The sequence below is a fragment of the Ambystoma mexicanum genome, chromosome 9 (assembly GCF_040938575.1).
Source record: "Ambystoma mexicanum isolate Mex_15411 chromosome 9, UKY_AmexF1_1, whole genome shotgun sequence".
Taxonomy (NCBI): Eukaryota; Metazoa; Chordata; class Amphibia; order Caudata; family Ambystomatidae; genus Ambystoma; species Ambystoma mexicanum.
This window is the reverse complement of record NC_090931.1, coordinates 87,441,891-87,463,134: the sequence shown is the minus strand read 5'-3', so window position 1 is coordinate 87,463,134 and position 21,244 is coordinate 87,441,891. Positions and strand designations below refer to the sequence as shown.

Below are 21,244 nucleotides of genomic sequence, written 5' to 3'. Positions count from 1 at the left end.
CTTGTTTTCAATGCTTGTCTTCTGCCCAGCCCAATTCGAAATTCTTTCTTTGGTATATAGTAAATTAAATGTAAACCGTAAATAGGCTGTGCGGGTATAATAACAAGGAAATAGAGTGTTATGGTCGTATCTAGGTGTGCGTTTTTTTGTGAATAGATAGTACTCCTTGTAGAGTTTGTATGACCCTATTTGGTCGATAGTTGTGCACCAGTCAAGTTCAAACAACTTTTTTTTGGCATAAGCAGGTCTAATATAAACGTCATCCACTGTAATGTTGGCATCATTCAGAATAACATGGATTCTTGTCAGATATTGATCCATGGGGGTCGTTGGCCTTAAGTCAATTGTTTGCTTCATATCCACATATAGGGAATTCGCCCTAGGATAAATTATTTTTGCGAAATTTGTAAGGAGTCGCCATTTCCAGCAAGTGGATAACGCTATTAGTCCTAGCTCGTGCCTTAAGACTGCGTTAGGCAGTGACATTGGAAGGGACATTGCGCGTTTCAAGGATGTCCCTTGTAATTGATCCAAGATCGCACCCATTTCGCCCAAACATATATCTACTGAATAAAGAATAACACTTTTGATTTTCAGCGTGAAGAACTCGATGAAAGGAGTTAAGGAAAACTTGCAGTATTTCGCATATATTATTTTTAACTGTGATGTGAGTGGTCTGATCTTGTTGTTTAATAGGTCAGTCCACATTTTAATGGAGTTTTTCTCGGATAGATAGTACCCTAGGTAAATCGTATCTATATGAGAGGGGATGATAGTTTGCATAATATACCATTGGAATTTTCCAGTTTTCTTCTGAACACCAAATTTCATCACTGCTGTTTTGGCAGGGTTGGGAGTTAGATTATGTGCTAGTGCTCCTGGACTGCAGCCACGCCCGTCTTGAACCTGGAAGACCTGCAAGGAAGGAAGAGAAGAGAAAGGTGAAAACCAAGGATTATTTCAAGCTTCTTACCTGGATCCGGAATCTTCTCGCCAGCATCCCTGAAGGAAGACTTCAATTTAAAAGCATTGCGTTGCTCGCTGCAGCGCCACGCTTCACTCACCTGTCCTGTCCTCGAGACATCTCCCCCCTCCATCGCGGCTGTCAGCATCGGACGCCACATCTCTGCACCTAGGGGAGAGAGGAAGAAACAAAAGGTGAGCAGAAGGACACACAGAAGGAAAGCCTGATTAACAGCCATAATACTTACCGGCTTTTCTTCCACATTTCGGGTCGGCGCCGCCCCGTTGGCAGGTACCGTACCCCGGCCCCTATGGGGAAAGGACTAGAGACATTTCAGAGGAATGATAAGGACATCTAGAGGGTTCGCCCTGATTACTACTCACCTCGGCAGGTTAACCCCTCGACGCATCGCCTTCATTCTGCACCTGAAAAAAAGGACAGATCACAGGTGAGAAAGACAGCATAAAGGGGGCCTCACTTGAACTTTGAACTTTCATACTTACAGCGCATCGCTCAGGAAAGTCAAGTGGATTTTGCCAGCGCCATTCTGAAAACCAGTGAAGTAACTGGACGAACGCGCGCCCCTGCACCAGAAGCAGGATGGAGAGTTCAACCTTCCAAACCATAAGGTGAGCTTAAACCGGGTTTGGAGGAATAGAGAGGAACGGAGGGGGGAAAGTGGGAGCTAGCACACCATTCTGCAGACTGTTAATCCCCTTTCTCATCTGCAGAAGGATATTCCTACGGGCCAAGGAAGCACGATTTGGAGGTCCTGTCCAATCGGTGTTCCGGGTCCTGTGCATCACGCTAGAAGAGGCCGCAGTAATCCAGACTAGATCAGCGCCCCAGTGGGAACCAGGTGGGCGTTACAAGAATGATATCATCTGCAAAGGCGAACCATTTTAATCGGATAAGCCCGATTTTCACAGAGAAGTTTTTCTCGAGCCAGCCTTTGTCGAGGTCTGCCAGGTACAAGTTGAAAAAGGTTGCGGCTAAATTACAGAGCTGATTGGTTTGGTTGTACGGCCTTCAGAAGTGAGTTTGATTTTGTAGGAGGTGTTGGTGTGCAAAGCAATGAACCAATATATTAACACTGGCGGTATTCCCATTTCAGTTAGTTTGACCCATAATAGATTCCGTATCACAGTATCGAAAGCTGAAGTCATATCGATAAGGGCAATATAAACTGGATTTGCAGATGTTTGTTTTGCTCCTGCAATAGTAAATGCCATTATCATGGCATTGAGCGAGGTACTCATCCCTTTCCTGAACCCAGTTTGATATTTATAGTATAACTCATTCATTTCGATATGTTTTTCGAGATCATAGAGAAGAAGAATTGCGAAGAGTTTTGCTTCCGTATCAATTAGGGCAATAGGCCGGTAGTTCTGTAGCATGGAAGGGTCTCCTTTTTTGAATATCGGTATGATATTAGCCGAGAGCCAATGAGCAGGAATAATTCCCGAGTTGAGAATGGCCTGAAATTTGGTTTTTATAATCGTAGCCCATAAATCCGGATCTGCTTTGTACAGGCAGGGGGGGAAAGCCATCTGGACCGGCTGATTTGGAATAGTTAAGTTTCGAAATAGCCCACTTAATATCAGAAATGGTCCATTTCAAACAGGGAAGGTCTTGATATAGTAAAGAAGTTGTACGAATATTCAGAAACTGATAAGGGATCCGAAATTTATTTATGATATAGTTGTGCCAAGTAGATTCAGATATGGCATTAGGAGCTGAGAGTGGCACTTGATTATGGTTGGTTTTGATAGTTCACCAAATGGTTTGTGTATCGTGGGCTGTTATGGCTCTAATAAGGTTACAGTTAAGTTCATTGGGTCTTAGTATTCTTATGTGTTTTATGTTTTGTTTGTATGAAGCCATGATTCGATTTCGCTGTATTTGATACGTTTTACGGGATAAATCATTGTTTTTTTCAAGTCTCTAAGGACCTTGTTTTTTTCTCGCTTCTGAGTTTTGCAGAGAGGATCAAATAAATGTCTATGTTTGGTGACAGTACTTTTTTTTGTTGCTAAAATGTAATAATGCAACATGAATTATTTCAGCGTAAATTAACTCCATAGCACTATTGGGGACTTCCTCCGAGATGTGGCGATTGGGAATGGCCAGCGTTACATATTGTACAAATTGTTTGCATAAAACTTGACTTCATCTCAGAGAAACCTGCGGGCGATCTATTTTGCACAACATTGTAGAAGGATCAGCTGCCAAAATAGGGAAATTAATTTTTAACTTGCCCAGTATTTGTGCATGGTCACCATATGACATTGGGGTGATTTTTAGCAGCTCTGATGTTACAAGCAGATTGTGAGTGACGAATATAAAATCAATCGTTGAAAATTTTACATCTCTTTTTTGGTCAGGTGTAATAATGTCCAGGTCCCAATCTTTTAAAAAGTTCCTCCATATGGTGCCTCTGCGCTTTGATAGTATATTACTTTTGGAGCCTCTAAGCTCATTGTTAGTCCTACAATCACAATTAAAATCGCCTCCTAGTATTATTTCAATATTTTGGTATTCATGAGTTACAAATTCTAGGCAATTCTCAACCAAGTTAATCATCTCATCAATTGGAGTGTGCGCCGGATTCCAATAAATTGTAATTACAATTAGGTGGCAATACTTATAGATATTTGTCTTTAACAATATCACGAGCAAATTGTTGGCCTTCCAAACAATATTGGAACTAAACATTAGGGCATTATCTACTGCTATCAAGATGCCTCCAGAGGGGCGACCAGCAGAAGATCGTATGGCCGGTAAGCAGTGCGTTGTATAGTCAGGTAACGAAAAAGCAATGGTTTTCATGGTTTCTTATATCATTAATATTGATGGACGGTTATCACAATCTATCGTTGAGTGCCATTTCATAAGATTGTGATAGCCGCATGAATTCCGAGATAGAAAAGTTAGGAAAGTTTTTGTGGGCAGCTACGATGTAGAATATGGTTCCTGGAATTTGAAAAGGGAGTTGAGCATTGGGGCTAGCCACGGGAGATCATGAGAAATTCCCGCTTTATTTAGTAGTTCGTTGATAGCTGCATTTGCATCCTCATTAGTTTTAGGTAGCAGAGCAGATTGTGATTCAGGATTAGAAGCCTGCGAGCATTTATACTCAATGAATTTCATTGCTTCTTGTTAATTTTCCATTGTGCTTAGGGCAAGGCCTTCTTCTTTTATACCTTCCCTATTGAACCATAGGTATTTCATGACAGCTTCAGAGGACAAGTAACACACAGCACGGTAGTTGTTTTCTGTAGATAATGATACTCTCAGGATATCCTCTGATTTAAACATCCGTAATTGGGGGATTAGACTGAAGAGTATTAGAAGAAAAGCACGATTAATGCGATTTTTCCCAAGTAATTCGCGCTTTCCTTCTAACCCTATCTGATGGTGTTTTTCCGTGGTGATGTGTTGGATCTTATCAGGGGGTCGATCGAACGATTTTATGTGAGGGTCAGAGATGTTATCAGGAGGGGGGACATGATTGTTCGAACTGATCGGGTTTGGACTTGATAGTTCATTGTCCAGGCTGGCTTTGCTGGATCTCTCGTAAAGTTCTTTCCTCAGAATGTCTAAAATATTGTGATGTGTTAGCATTGTGGAGGTTTGAGCTTCTAAGATAGATCTATGTAGCGCAGGCCATGCACCAATGTGCAATTGTGATCAGAGGATGCTGGTGCACTAGGCAGGTCTGATTAGTTGTAGGCAAGGAAAGGCATTCTGTGAGTGGTAGTATTGTAAGAGATGTTACTTTACCTCGTCCGTTAACTACTATCTCTGTTCGGACTATACTGGGAGGGTCCGTTTTATCAGTATTGATAGTAGGACAGTTAGGTTCAATTAAGGACTTGGTGGTAGAGGATGATAATACATTAGTAGTACTCGGTCTGAATTTTTCAGATGTGAAGATGGTAGTTGAACCACTGGCAATACTGCTGCAGGTGGATCGATGTCCCGTCCATTTGCTACTGTCATAGGACCAATGATATTAGGGAGGTCTGTAATTCAAGTAGAAATTGGAACGGAATTAAGAACATTTGTGCAGGCTTCACTATAGGTTTTGGTCATTGTAGTGATGGGAGAATCTAAGGGCAGAGTATCATCATGACGGGTAGTACGAATTCTGCCACATATTGGAAAATAATTGACCAAATTCGATGTAACTCCCGTCAATTGTATCGGAGCCTGCTCGATCTGGGACTCCAAGCACATGGATAAGATTTTGTTATCACATTTTCTTTTTTATTTCTTCGTTTGGTTGTTATAGGCACATTGTTGGTCTCTTTAAGATATATAGGTGCTTCTTTGTTGTCGGAGTTGACAGATATGATTTCCTTGGGCAAATGAGATAGGCATTTTTGGGGTATTTGTTGCTTTGTTAGGTGGTTTCGAATTAGGTTTAGTGGGCAGAATTAAGGCTTCTTGGCTTTCTTTTGAAAGTTGTTGAAGATCAATGTGGTCTTCATCTGTTGTTGTTTCAGTAGTAATGGGTAATGACTGATTAGTTGGGTCGATTTGGGTACTGGAACCTTTGGTCAGGGCATCCTTTCTTCTTTTAGCATACCGTTTAACAGCTCTTTGATGAAGTTTTTTAGCTCTCCGAAACATAAAGCCAGTAGTCCTCTCTATTGAAAGATGTTCTCGAGAGTCCGGCTGCATTTGTTCGAGTACTTTGAGCAGCTCAGTTGGACTATCGGGGCCGTCTTTAGGCTGAGTGAATTTTGGGGTATATAGCGCTATGATGGTATTCACTTTTTCTATGGCTGTTTTTAGCTCAGTTGGAGCATTTTGACAAATACATACAGGGGGGTTTGGCAAGACTTCCAAAGAGATTGAAGGAGGTGTGGAAGTGCGTTCGAGACAGCACTGAGTCTTTTTATTTTTCAAGATTGTATTGGTCACAAGTGAGTGATTTGAAGTTGGGGCTACTTTGAGGTTTTTTAGTGTTTCCGCTGCCATAATAAACCCTTCAATGCGATCCATCTTTGAGGACATGAGTAAGAGCATTGATTTAATCTCCTTCAATTCGAGATGGGTCAGGTCGTGGCCTTTGTCAAAGGAGTTCTAGGATCCGGATGATTACCGGAAAGGAACCGGGGGGATGTTGGATAGGACTCTCATCAGGAGATGGTGATAGGTGAGAGGCTTGATTGTGTATTACCACAGGTTCCGGAGTTGAGGTGGTTTGAGATGGAGGTGGCTCTTTGTTTATATCATCAACAATTTCAGTGCTCATGTCCAGAGACTTTTAGAATAGTTCGGCAGGTGCGAATTAAAGGACATGCGCTTTTTTACTGAGTTAAATACTATTGGTGTCAAGGTGCCAATAGAGCGGCAGACGGCCTGATCAAGCGCCTCCATTTTCTCCATAGTTAAATTGAATTGCTTTTTGTCGGTTTTAAGGACCAGGGGTGATTCAGAGCAACTTCTGAAATCATCTATGCTAATGGAGGAGGGAGAGGCAGAAGGCACGGAGGGTGCGAGGGGTAGAGTGTGATTAGAGATTGGGGAATTTCTCCGCACATGTATTTGGGCAGCATTTGAAGCACGACAGGGCATGGGCAACTCTTCTTTGACAGAAGTCACGGCATGAGCATTCGGGGCAGTCGATTCGATGTATGAGGTTTTCCCATGACATACAAGCGAGTCAATGTTACTAGAAGAGAGCGGAAAGGGGGTAATCAAATTGCCCCTAGCGCTTCTTAGTCCACTCGCCATGTTTGTATTAACAGGAGATCAACGTCGTTGATCCAAAAAAGGGAATTTTAGTGCAAATTAGTTAGTGAGTTTGAATTTGATGATTATAAGCACACTGAACATAAAACCAATGTATGCACTAAGTAATTTGACAGCACTTGGCTAAGTAGCAGAATCAACAAAAAAATGGCTAAGTAAGAGTATGGCCCGTCAAGCAATGGGCAACAATTATTTACTCCCTTTTACCTGATGTTAGAATGTTTAAAGCAACTAGCAACCAGCTGCCAGCTAACAGCAAACAGCGCTACTTATGGCGCGTACTTAATGCGCACGCGCAAATGCGCACAGGAAGTAGATTATATGCACTTCCTGTGTTAGGGGGCGGGACCAGCTGAAATAATGGAAAAAAGGGACATATATAAGTAATATATACTTATATTAGAGTGTATGACAACAGTAATGAGGGCAAGTAAAGAAATACCAAAAGTCCAGGTAAAGTCAGGCAGTCCAGCCGGTTTCCAGGAATCTTGAGCACGTAGGGCAGCGTAACTCCACAGCAAACAGCGCAACTTATAGCAGTACTTAATGCGCGCGCGCAAATGCTTGCGGGAAGTAGATTATATGCACTTCCTGTGTTAGGGGGCGGGACCAGCAAAAGTCCAGGTAAAGTCAGGCAGTCCAGGCGGTTATCAGGAATCTTGATCACGTAGGTCATTGGTTTTGATGGCTTCTGCAATATCCAGGGCATGGGCATTGATGGATCTGGCATTGATGAGAGCACCTTTTAGGTGTAGGGTCTCATTGGTGTTGGCTAGGATCTTGATAGGTAGGTAAGCATTTATGAGCCATGTTGAGCTATCGTCTGACATATGTGACTTTAGTTGAGTTGGGATAGGAGGGTTGGCCCTTTTTGTGGTACATGGACTGTTATTCAGGTGTGGGGCTAACGCTGCAACTATATTGTGGTGAGTCTTAGGCTTTTGTAAATTATGAATGACTGGCATATGTGGCTTGTTATGCCGATGGGCATGGCATTGGTAGGAGCAAGAAGATAGTCTAAGTCTTCTAGTGAGTCCAACAATAGGACATGAAGGCAGTAATCGGTAGTAGTTTGTGAATCATGTGAAAGGGGTTTCTGATAGGAGAGGGCATGCAGCGGGGGGGTTGTGGTGGCATGGGAGTGTCTCTGGGCTATCCGTTTCTGGGCTATCCACGTGGGTAGGCAGTATGTTCTTGTGAGTCCGTCTGGTGGCAGGTTAGGGGGCAGACATTAGTGTTGGGGTATGGCCTCACCTCGTCCTGTGTGGGAGAGGAGCTATTAAGTAAGAGGGAGAGGGCGAGGAAATCCGCAGTTGTGTCAATGAAGGGGGTGAGACATGGGATGGGATGGTGACGGGCACAAAGTAAGCGGGCCAGTCCCTTTCCTAACTGTATATAGGTGCCTGCAGTACAAGGCATATACTTTAAGGTGGGAGTTTCGATGAAGGAGCTAGAGTGTGGATGTTTCTCCAGATGATGGTCAGATTGGGCTAGCAACAGCAACACTGGAAACATCAACACCAGCATGAGACCTGGCATAGCAGTGGTGCTAGTAGTCACTCTGGCACAATGGAACAAATCAGATGGGGTAACCGGTAGGCTGTGCAGTAATACTAGTGTGAACAGGTCAAGATGAAAGGGTCTTGCATATCAAAAGATGACTAGGTGTGTTCGCCCTGTGAATATGCACAAATCAGTGGCTGCTACAGTATAACAGGAGCAGCTAGATGCAGAATCAATAGGTGCAGCAACATATGGGAGGCCGCTAAATGTGCAGTTTAAAAAATGCCTCAATGAGAGAGGGGATGCAACAATACAATAGGTGCAAGCCGATTCAGAAGCAGTAGGAGAGCCCAATACAGTGACCGGCAAGATGCAACAACAGTGAATACCGCAGAGGATAAGATATAGTTAGATGCGAGATGCAAAGGATTGCCTAAAAGGTAAGGGGGCAGTATTATAGGTAAAGTGTTGCATACAAAATGTGAGAGTGGTCACAGGAGGATATGCAGCGCAATGCAAGGACAACACAATAAGCTATAGGTGTTACAATCAGATAGCCATTTTGAATGCTAACTGTGGCACATTGAGTTAGGAATTTGAGGCTAAATGATACATAAGGGTACAGCAGCATGTAAAGCGCGTGTGAAAACGTGTGTATATGGTCAGTTGTTTGCATTCACAGTTACAGTGTCTGGTTTTGCCAGGCAGCTGGGCCTACTTTATAGTCTCGTGTTAGCACAGGGCCATGCAGAGGGTATAAAACATGTTTCGAGTCAGATTGATGGCCAAGGAGTTTACTGTAATCAGCGGGGGTGGGCTTTCGCAACGCTATGTACTGATCCAAGATACTCTCAGTTACCTATGCAGTTAAAGTGAGATGCAGACAACTAAGAACAATGTGAGGCATATAGTATGGGAGAAAACAAAAAAAACAATGAGGAGGTAGCAGGATGGCACTGAGCGAATGCATGGTTGATATGTAGAGCATGAACAAGCTATAACACAGATTGGCATTAGTACATTGCCGACTTGTTAGGATATTGCAGATATAAGAGGGGCGCGGGCATATGGGTGTGAGACAGTGATCTGTTTGCGCAGGTGATCAAGTAATGTAATCTGCCGACTGAGAAGGGAACATGGGGCCAGGGCAGGCAGGCGACGCTTGGGGATGCTGCATAAGTCATATGCACATTGTGAATCTTGGACTCATAGTATAATGGTCTATGATAGTCAACTAGTGTTGTTACAATGAAGGTGTTACCTCTAGATTGCGGCCGCTTCGTGGCCCATTTCGCCCGGCTCTGACAGGCTCAGGACAGGAGCCTTAATTTGGAAGCCTTCGTGCGTGGGTCGGCTCTCGCCTGCTGGCATTGCGTGATTGGCTGATGTATGCAGCTTCAGCCAATCCGCAGACAGGTTTTCGGCACACTGGTATTTGGGTATGGGTGATGGGGTTCTGCAAAAATTAAGCGGCTGCCATCTTCAATTTGGAACCTCCTCGTGGTTCGTAATGGAGGTAGCTTCTGGCAGGGCAATAAAACAAAAAATGCTTCAGTGCAGCACTTGAATGCTGTGATCCTCGGGTGAGTTTTCAAAACTAGTGGGCTCTGTGCAATTAGGTTGAAGCTGCGTTGGGTAAGCAGCTGATGGAACAAGACACTCTAGGAGGTGCCCAGGCTTACCTTGACTCCCAGATGTGATTTCTTGGCAGAGGCTCTGCTCCAGCAGCGAGGTGTGGCGCTGGCCGAGCTCCTGCTTAGGTGAAGATGAACAGTGGAAACTAAGGCTCGGCACATTCATTCTAAAGCTCTTAATTCGTGAGCCTTTATGCGTGGGCCGGCTCTCGCTTACTTGCTTACTTAAAGTTACCAGCTTACTTGTAAAAAGGTTAGCTGGTAACTTTAAATTCTCAGAGTGAAAAGTTACAAATTGTTATTACTTACCTTAGATATGTTCCGAAGTTCTGAAAAGTATATATATATATAGGATTTACTTACCTTGAATAAGCTGTGTGCCTTCTTAAATAGGTATTCTCAAAGTCTTACTTTCCTTTAGAAACTGTCTCACCATTCTAACAGAAAGTAGATAGAAGGTTAACTTATTCACCTGTGGGTTCCCTTCTTCCCAAAGTTAATACTGCTGGTTTCACTTTATTATTTCTGTTAGGATAATAGTATGAGAGGCCCCAATTGGGTCTTGCTTCCCCTGACTTGGTGTTAGCCTGTCCAGAATAAGTCTGCCTAGGTCATACTTACCTTTTAGGTTGATGGAAGCTCTATACAAAAGCTAATAGAGTTTTCTTACCTTGCATAGCTGTGTGCCATCCTGAAATGAGTTACGTTATTGCTTCCTTTAGTCTGTGACCTGAAAATCAACTGTAATTGAATATTAGATCAACAGGGTTTACTTACCTAGCGTAGCTGTGTGCCATCCAAAAATAAGTTAACACATTATTGCTTCCCTTAGCCTGTGAACTGAAAATTAATTGTACTTCAATATTACACTAACATACACGGGCGAGTACCGGTCAGAGTACTGCTTACCCACTCTGCCTGCTGCTTCTGCTCCTGCTCCTGTGCTGGACTTTGGTGTTTGGACGTTTTCCCTGCGAAGTGTCAGCCATTGCATTGGCGTTTGTGGCGCCAGAATTGTTCTTTTTTTTTTCTGGCTGAGCCTCCTCAGCACCGCCCACTTCCCACAGTGATTGGCTGTGTTGACAACTCCCTTGCAATACAAATTGTTCACGCACGCGCCCAGCGTGCGCGCATACGGGCGAGTACTGGTCAGAGTACCGCTTATCTCCACTGCCTGCTGCTTCTGCTCCTGTGCTGGACTTTGGTTTTTGGATGCTTTCCCTGCGAAGTGTCAGTGTCAGCCATTGCATTGGCGTTTGTGGTGCCAAAATTGTTCTTTTTTTTTTCTGGCTGAGCTTCCTCAGCACCGCCCACTTCCCATGGCGATTGGCTTTGTTAACAAATCCCTTGCAATACAAATTGTTCGCGCACACGCACAGCGCGCGTGCACACGGGCGAGAACCGGTCAGAAACCTGCTTACCTCCACTGCCTGCTGCTTCTGCTCCTGCTCCTGTGCTGGACTTTGGTTTTTGGACGTTTTCCCTGCGAAGTGTCAGTGTCAGCCATTGCATTGGCGTTTGTGGCGCCAGAATTGTTCTTTTTTTTTCTGGCTGAGCCTCCTCAGCACCGCCCACTTCCCATGGCGATTGGCTGTGTTGAGAACTCCCTTGCAATACAAATTGTTCGTGCACGCGCACAGCGCGCACGCACACGGGCGAGTGCCGGTCAGAGTACCGCTTACCCGCTTTGCCGCATTGACGGTGGAGGTGGCCTATTTTTTATCTTTATTCATAAGTAAGTGCCTAATAAGGCTCCAGTTGAAGTGTTTCTTGTAAAAACAGTTTAGAGTGTGCTGTTGTACTATTTAGTGAAATCTGTTTATTTGAAATGCTTAAACGTGGTCGGCTTTACTCATTGAAATCCGACATGCCTCCAATGGTAAACCAAAATAACCCGCAAAAAAAAATATCTTCTCATAAGTCTATTGTGTTGACACCATGCCCTAGTACACCAAGGGGCCCCAGTACAACAGTATCTAACCCTATGTGCTTGTCAACCCCTAAACAAGGTGCCCAGCTGAAAGTACAAGTTTTCCAGCCACCTAAGTCAAATAATAACCCTAGTCTACCAATACAGCGGCCTCTTACTAGAACTGTAGCGGGTTTAATGGCACCACGAGAGGTCTCTGATAATACAATGCTAAACTCGCCCTGTCATATCCTTCCTGTAGTGGTTGACCGCACTATTCAACACACCATGTCTACTGATTACACTCCAGAAGCCCCTGACAATCAAGAGGTCTCTCTCTATGCGAGCCAGTGTGAGTCCCCAATATCGATTCGCAATTCTCAAAACTCTCAAAATTCTCCTCAAAATTCTGAGCCTGTGTTATCAGTTCACTCCTTGTCTGCAATCTCATATGTGCATCCCACACCGCGTCGCCCTATGACGCGACCACAAGGTGATTCTGCTGAAACTCAGTCGCTGCTGTTACAAACTACACTGGCAGCAATCATACCACCTTATTATCCCTGTTTAAACTCTTTGAAGCATTGGATACAAAAATAACAAAACAGGAATCTAAGTTGGACGACTTACTGTTATGGACACAAAAAGTGAAACTGGCTCCTCAAGTCGCTTTTCACCCAAGTAATGGCAAGTGATCTAACTAGCAATCAGATGGCCTTGGTTCCAACCCTTGTTACTCTTACCCCTCATCCTGTGGTGCCCATTATCTCTCATATAATCACATCAAGTCCTACAAAATTGCCTCTTGCACAACCAACTACAACAAACAATTTGTGGTTGAGTGTGCAGGATTCAATTGTACCTGATCCCATGTTGGATAATGTATTACCTATCTTGAATGTCATTGCTCCGACACCTGGTAATGCTACTGCAATCCCTCCGAAACCTAAGAAGATTACAAGAGCATCCACTCAAAAAAAAACTAAGATCATGCCTGCTGCACGCGAGACAAAAGCTTCCTTAAATGCTTTCTTTAAAAAAATCACTACAACCTGTTCTGTGGCTGCAGAAGCCTTAAAGACTTCTCCAATCATTCCAGTTAATGTATTACTGAATCCTGTTGGACAGGTCCCTCTTGTAGCTCCTGCGGTCCATGACCTGTTGGATGCCTTGGTTGAGGTGCTTGAAACTGGTGACATTGATAAAAATCATGACACGATCCCAACTAAGGCACTGGCCTCACCTTCAGACAAACTGTTACCAACGCCCAATAATAATGAAATTGAATCGCAAATATCCCTTATCCTGAGGGAAATGCGTAAGGCATTAGACTCTTATAAGGATGATCGTGGTCTGTCCCAGAATGAACAATTAAAGAAATCAGCCTCTGACATCCAACCAAAATCACTATGCTGGACCTCTCTGGTGGTCCAACAAGCAACTCCATTGAATCCATCAAATAATGGAGGTCTGGATGTATCTAAACAAGCTCCTTGTCCGATGTCAGTAAACCCAAAATACAATCTGGAAAGAAATAACATCCCTTCCAGCAACCATGAGCTGAACATTTCTAACAACAAGCAGTCCCGTCATTCCATTCGTTCTGCCTCAGCCTGTCACACGCTAATTCTAAAATGCTGTGAGGGTCCTTATCCCAAATTCAACTTAAACTGACAAAGTGAACTGAATATTTTTAGCGATGTCTTTGAATTAGAGGATTTAGCATCGCATGACATCACCCAAGTTGAATACCTCACCGATGCCTCCACAGCGTTTGTGAGATTATGGATCCCCTATCGCATAGTCTAAAACACAATATGGCTGGCCAAAATGACCCTATTTGATATGGGATTTTTATTGGCCCAAGACCCAGATCATATTGCAAAACGTGAGGATGCCCCCTCTGATAAACATTCCCAAATTTACTTTAGCTCCCGTGATGTCATGCAGGCTCCCAGGAATTAACCATTAACTACATTGCAGACCCATATTATTAAGATAGCCTCCTGGAATACCCGTGGTCATGCCCATCTGCATATTTCTTTGAAACCATTGGCTGAATATGCCATAATCGCTCTCCAAGGGACTTGGTATCTGGAACCTCCCACCTGGGACAATTTTGATGTTATACTATTACCTGCAAAGATGGGATTCCGTGGTCAGCCTTCGTCAGGTTTAATGGTGGCTGCTAACAGGAAATTTGGATTTAAAATTGAAGCATGGATGCATGTTAACATCTTCATGCAACTTGTGAAAATTACTTGTAACAACCACATAATAGCTCATATTAATATCTACCGTAACCCGGTAGGGCTATCCAACGTGGCCTTTTTTGAGGGGTTGACGGGGCTCCTAGACCTCATACCAGTAACAACTGGTATCACTGAAACCATCATAGTGGGCGACTTAAACATGGATTGTCTATCCTATCTTAACAAAAACAAGACAAAGGCCTCTTCCACCTGGTCCTGTCTCATGACTGATCGTAATATGCTAGTGGTAAATGGCTCAGTGGAAAGAGACATATCACCGAATCCCACATGGAAGCGCAACACTAGTCAAAGTATCATCGACTATATGTATTTTGAACAATCTATGTTTAATAGAGTTGTTTTGTTAGAAATAATCCCGCAGACAGTAAGTGATCACCACCTTCTCTCACTACAGCTTAACTGGTCATCTGCTCCCTCTATCAGACCATGGCTCACTCAACATCTAATGGTTAATAATACCAAAAACCGTCTAAAATGGTCACATGGAAACCTAATGAAGTTCTCACATGCCATACATAAGTCAGATAACTCATATAAATTGATCGAGTATACTGACTTTTTAGAACCATTTCAGAATACCATTTTGCCAAATTCAAATGTGAAAATTCATAAGCATTCGTTCGACTTTGCAATTAAAATACGCATGGCTGAATATCTTAAGGAAAAGAGACAAATCCTTGTGACAAATAATGCTAAAACCAATATCGCATTGAAATCAGCTAAATGCAAATATTCGAACTGGATTTGTGGCCGTCGAGCGTGGATTTTGCAACAAGATGGTGAAGCTATGCTTTCTTCGATTTGGTCTAAAAATTCTGAGGAAATATGGTGTCTTCTTAACTATAAATCAAATTCGTCTCACGCCCATGTACAAACTGGAGCCGTAACAGAGGACGCCTGGATATAATACTTCTCTGATTTATACAGAGACCCAATCTTTGACCCTAATGACTATAAGTTTCAATCTTCCACCTCTTGGAACATCCGCTGCTCACCCTCCTTACTCGAAGAGTTAAACGCAATGTGAGCACAATCTAAAAGTATGCAACCTAGCAGGCCGAGTGCACACTTTACCTTTTCTTTCACCAATAAATCGGGGGGAGAGCGCGAACGCAGTCCCCCACTACCAGAAATAATGCAGTCATGTATCCCGCATTTGAGAACATAGCAGGGGTCAGCAAATCCGATGTGCAATGGGTAAGCCTCACCCTGGGAGATCTGCCCTTGAGATCACATTCTCCCCTGCCAGCTAAGTATGAGTTGCATGCAAGAGGGCAGGGGTTGGGTCAGTTCTGGGAAGCCCTGCTAAGCGAGGGTGAGAAGGCAGGCCCTGACCCAGCCCCAAACACCCAATCCCCGGAAGCTCTGAGCGTCTGCAGAGCTGCCTGTCCCGCATGTAGGGGGAAGCTCCAGCCGGCAGAGCCCAGCAGAAGAGCAGATTGTAGCGCAATTCCTTTCACCCATCAGGCGCTGCTCGGCCCGAGATTTGTATAAATAGCAGGATGGCTCGAGCAGGCCTGTTGCAGTCTGCTCTCAGAGTTCTGCTCAATGACAATGCTGAAGCTTTGGCATCTTTGCCGTAACCATATGTAGTGTTGTGTCAGCCGATTCTGCAAGGCGCCAAAGGCAAGTATTCCCTTGTCAGAGCCCAGAGGTCACTGAGTCTTCCAGTGCCATCCACTTGGCACGGCCTACTGTTCCCAGCGTTTTCTACCCGCAAATCAGCACCACTGCCAAACAGAACTGCATCATTGGGGCCCATTGCTGCTGCTCTCTGACTTGACCCCAGCCCAGCGCAAAGGCACCCATGCTTCTGGTCTGATGCTGAAAAGCCTGGCTCTGCTCAGATCCGAAAGACAAGAACTAAGGTATTTTGGAACATAGTACTATTGTTTTTTCTGTTGCAACTGTATCAGCTCACACCTCTCCTGAAGGGTATAGGCTGCCCTCAGACTGCGCTACCAAAAGAGTGAAAATAAGTTATACCTGTTGGGGTTGCCTGTATCACTTTTATGATTGGGATCCCTGCTGCATGGGTTTTAAGCACGTTATAAATAACCTATCATATCAGATCAGATCATAGATCACAGATCAAGATCATAAGCAACTTCCAGAAACCGCTAAGCTCATCACGAGCTGCTGGCCCCGATGGTCTCCATAATGCCATTTTGAAAGAAATTCCAAGGCTTTGGTCAAAGAATCTTAATGCAATCTTCTTACAAGTGATGGTCCATCACAAACTGCCAACCCCATGGCTATACTCTGTAATAGTCCCAATTTATAAGAAGGGTGACTGCTCTAACCCTAGAAATTACCATCCGATTGCTTTGCTGGACGCTCCAGGAAATTCTTTTGCAAAATTAGTATTGGCTGAATTTAATCAATGGACAGAATCTAGTGGTAAGCAAGATCGGCACCAAACAGGTTTTGTTGGGGGCCTAGGCATCTTGTCAATCTATTAACTCTTAATGCAATAAAAGCTCTTAGTCAATCCCATAAACAATCAGTTTACTTTGCGTTCATAGACATTTGATTCTATCTCCCGTCCCTTACTAATGGCGAAACTATCAAGAGACAGCTACCCTACAGATCTCAGTGATATTGTTCATGCGTTTCATGCTGCAACATTGATTCGTGTCAGACTTCCTTTGAAGGGTTTGCTGTCCGTTCCAATTAAGACAGCACGAGGTCTAAATCAAGGCTGTCTACTAGCTGCAGCAATTTTCAATTATTTCATACACGACTTAAGCACAGTCTTTCTGCAGAAACCTTCCGATGCCCCAGTTCTAAAAGGACAAAAAATCACTAATCTGAATTATGCGGACGAGATAGTTCTTATTTCAAAAAAGCCAAAGAACCTCATTGATGCGTTCGACTTGTATTTATCGGAGAATCAATTGGTAGTTAACATCAAAAAAACTCAGATCGTAGTCTACCATGCAAATTGTCTCCATTAATACAAACTAAAGTGGTCAATAAATAATACACCATTAGAAATTGTGACAACTTATACATATCTGGATATTGACTTTGATGGTTCTATTAAACCAAGGTTGTCCAACATACAGCCCGGGGGCCACAATGTGACTCGCCAAGCCATTTTATGGGGCCCGCAAGGCCGTATGTTGGACAACGCTTAAGTAAAAAAATAAAATTGTTTTTCTTTTTTTTTTTTAAATGTGCCTTTGCGCAAAACTACTCTGTGCTCTATTCGGGACACATAAAAGAACAAGAGGAATGAGAATTCTGAGCGCACACTCACTCTACTAGACTGCTATCAGCATCATCAGTCACAATATTTTTGGGGGGAGACTTGGAAACATTGGCACAAAAGGAGCCGCTCTGTGCTGGATCACCATCCTTTCACCAGTAAACCCGATTCAATCACCATGGCCATCCTTACAAATCCCAGCCATGCTGTGATTGACCTGTGGACACATACATAATCGTATCAATAAACTTTCTCTGCATTTTTTATGGCGAATGCCAATTTCGCCACATTCATTTGGGTCAATTTTATTGCTTTTTTTACCACAAAAACCAGTGGCAGAATTCCTGCACCCTCACTTTCTATATACCTTACCCAAAATTACCATCTATCTTTTTTTGGTAAAAAAGCGTAAAAAAATGCGACAAAAAAATGTTTGGCGAAATTGCCATTCGGCAAAAGTGGGCAATAGCAAATAATCTACACACTCAAGAACAACCTTTCAAAAAATGCTCTCCACAAATGTATAGAAAGGAAACAAAATCCAAATCCAAATCAATGGGAACCAAAGTTTTCGTTTGTTAGTGGATTGAGTTTGTTCACAAAATGGATCGGAGTACACTTCGAATAGTTGCTGCAGCTCTGGAGAAAATATGAGTGGAAGCTGAGAAACTTAACCTTTGCAGTGCTTTTTTTCCTCGTCTCGAGACAAAGAACAACAGCAGGAGCTCAGTTACGTTTACCTCTAAGCACAGTGTGGATTGATGAAAATGTCCATGCATTATACCAAGTACATTGGACATTATAGATGTGGCCAGTGGGGTATGAAAGCATGGCGAATACCACATGTAGAGCACAATTTGTTACCCTAGTAGTGCCCTATTAACACACTGCAACCTGCAAATGGGCCTCAGTGGACCACCTGCCAAGGTTTCTGGAAGTTGCTTATGATCTTGATCTGTGATCTATGATATGATCTGATATGATAGGTTATTTATAACGTGCTTAATACCCATGCAGCAGGGATCCCAATCATAAAAGTGATACAGGCAAGCCCAACAGGTATAACTTATTTTCACTCTTTTGGTAGCGCAGTCTGAGGGCAGCCTATACCTTTCAGGAGAGGTGTGAGCTGATACAATTGCAACAGAAAAAACAATAGTACTATGTTCCCAAAATACCTTAGTTCTTGTCTTTCGGATCTGAGCAGAGCCAGGCTTTTCAGCATCAGACCAGAAGCATGAGTGCCTTTGCGCTGGGCTGGGGTCAAGTCGGAGAGCAGCAGCAATGGGCCCCAATGATGCAGTTCTGTTTGGCAGTGGTGCTGATTTGCGGGTAGAAAACGCTGGGAACAGTAGGCCGTGCCAAGTGGATGGCACTGGAAGACTCAGTGACCTCTGGGCTCTGACAAGGGAATACTTGCCGTTGGCGCCTTGCAGAATCGGCTGACACAACACTACATATGGTTACGGCAAAGATGCCAAAGCTTCAGCATTGTCATTGAGCAGAACTCTGAGAGCAGACTGCAACAGGCCTGCTCGAGCCATCCTGCTATTTATACAAATCTCGGGCCGAGCAGCGCCTGATGGGTGAAAGGAATTGCGCTACAATCTGCTCTTCTGCTGGGCTCTGCCTGCTGGAGCTTCCCCCTACATGCGGGACAAGCAGCTCTGCAGACGCTCAGAGCTTCCGGGGATTGGGGGTTTGGGGCTGGGTCAGGGCCTGCCTTCTCACCCTCGCTTAGCGGGGCTTCCCAGAACTGACCCAACCCCTGCCCTCTTGCATGCAACTCATACTTAGCTGGCAGGGGAGAATGTGATCTCAAGGGCAGATCTCCCAGGGTGAGGCTTACCCATTGCACATCGGATTTGCTGACCCCTGCTATGTTCTCAAATGTGGGATACATGACTGCATTATTTCTGGTAGTGGGGGACTGCGTTCGCGCTCTCCCCCCGATTTATTGGTGAAAGAAAAGGTAAAGTGTGCACTCGGCCTGCTAGGTTGCATACTTTTAGATTGTGCTCACATTGCGTTTGTTCAATTAGGTTCACCTTTGGGTGATCGCTTTTCCACATTTTATCTGTTGAATTGAATTATGCTTCTTTCATCACCACAGAAGTAATGTGTATTACAAAGATAAGCTTCCATATGTATTGGGCACACTGCACATGCTCAGGCAGCAACAATCATGCTTTGTACAGGATAATGCTGGCCTAAATTGAGAACAGCCAGCATAGACATGTTGCTACAGAGGCATATTTTGGGTACCACCAGCATGACAATGTGTTACATCAGTGACAGTGCTGTCTTACACTGTGGACACATTGATCATTAAAATGTGTTGTGTTGTAAAATGTTATTTTCTGCTGTTGGTGACATGGCATTTTCATGTTCCCCTTTAGAACTAATTGTAAACTTACTTCTTTTTGGTCACCTTTTCTGCTGTAAAATGCACCATTTCAACCCCATATTTGAAAGAAAAACCCCAAACCCTCCCTAGAACCTTGTAGCTCCCTCGCTACGCACGGTCGCCCCCACTATTTCAGAAAAATATTAACACATAGACACTGAAAGAAATCACAAGCAACTAACCTTTGATCACTGCCCATGACACCAAAAGCTATCCTTGGGACTTCATGGCTATCACTGCCTGTGATGCTATTGTGTCAAAGGTCACACAATATCCCTTTTTAATATACTGCTTTGGGTGAGGTTGTTGACTTTTGGCTCACCGGCCCACTGGGTGACAAAAAGTTAATGCTTCGGCCCCACATTCAAAAAGGTTGGACAAGCCTGTATTAAACCATGTAGTCAGGTTGTGCGCATGGAGGCAAAGTTAACTACGGCCATCTCACAGACTAAAATAATATTACATAAATTTGGGAAATTTACCATTAAACCAGCAATAATCTTCTGGACCATGAAAGTAATACCTTCAGTTTTATATGGGGCGGAAACACTTTTGAATTGTAAAAATCTACATTTTGATAGATCTGAAGCAAAATATTGGCGGGTGGTGCTCAATTTGCCTCAGTGTGTCCCTGGTCCCTGGTGCGCTATGAATTAGGTCTTATTTCCATGCATGCTGTCTATACTTGGCGTTGTTGTATGCTTTTCCGTGAATGCCTAATGGCAAATCAAAAATCAAACACACTTTCGATAATAGCTGATTACATGTTATCATCTGACAAGACTTTTGTAAAACTATGGATCGATTTTTGTTTGGAATCTCTAGCAATCGCAAACATATCAATCCTTACGTTAATAACTAACCCAGAGAAGTCCAAAAAAAGTTATATTAATTAGACTGGATTACTACCCTAGAAAAATGTGAAAAATTATCGCCAACCATGTAAGTTTCGGTTCTGGCCTAAAGCAGTAAAAAGCCCCGAGGCTTATCTTTTCAAATTTCCATCGGTAAAATTAAGAGCAGGTCTTTTGAGGGCACGACTTGACTTATGGCCTACCTATCAAGTCCAAGCAAGACGCAACTAGAGACCTCAAGAACTTATGTCTTGTAGATTCTGTATGGATCCTAATACGATTGAATCTCTTGAACATCTAGTTTGCTATTGCGCACAATTAATTGCCCTAAGATCAATGCACTTCTCAAAAGTGATTTCAATTTTAGAAACTGTTGACCAAGATATGCGATGGTCCTTTTTATTGTGCTCTAATAATTATTTTGCTCAGATAGCATTAACTAATTTGTTACTGTCCTTGATTTGGGATAATGATACATGAGAAGAAGTCAAAGTCTCAAGCACCGTTAAAAGCAGTGATAATCGATGGTTTAGCTATGTACTAAAAAAATCTAGTTTTATGAATTAATTGAATGTAACGTTAGTTTACTGTTTGTTGTTTGATATCTGTTTATTTTGACAATCTGTATTATGTACACACCGTACTATGTATATACACATTTTGTTGTTGTTAAAATTGAAATAATATTTTGGCTGCTTGAGTCTGCACATTGCAAAATGAACTGTT

General features: G+C 43.3%; 2 non-coding genes across 2 annotated transcripts; one reads left to right on the top strand and one right to left on the bottom strand.

Moving 5' to 3' along the window:
• Window positions 1–15,141: 15,141 nt before the first annotated feature.
• On the bottom strand, window positions 15,142–15,303 carry LOC138490612 (U1 spliceosomal RNA). The gene has a single exon (XR_011275551.1). It is a non-coding gene; the product is annotated as a U1 spliceosomal RNA (small nuclear RNA).
• A 3,743-nt stretch (window positions 15,304–19,046) lies between these two features.
• On the top strand, window positions 19,047–19,208 carry LOC138490575 (U1 spliceosomal RNA). Its single transcript, XR_011275520.1, has one exon. It is a non-coding gene; the product is annotated as a U1 spliceosomal RNA (small nuclear RNA).
• The last annotated feature ends 2,036 nt before the right edge of the window (window positions 19,209–21,244 follow it).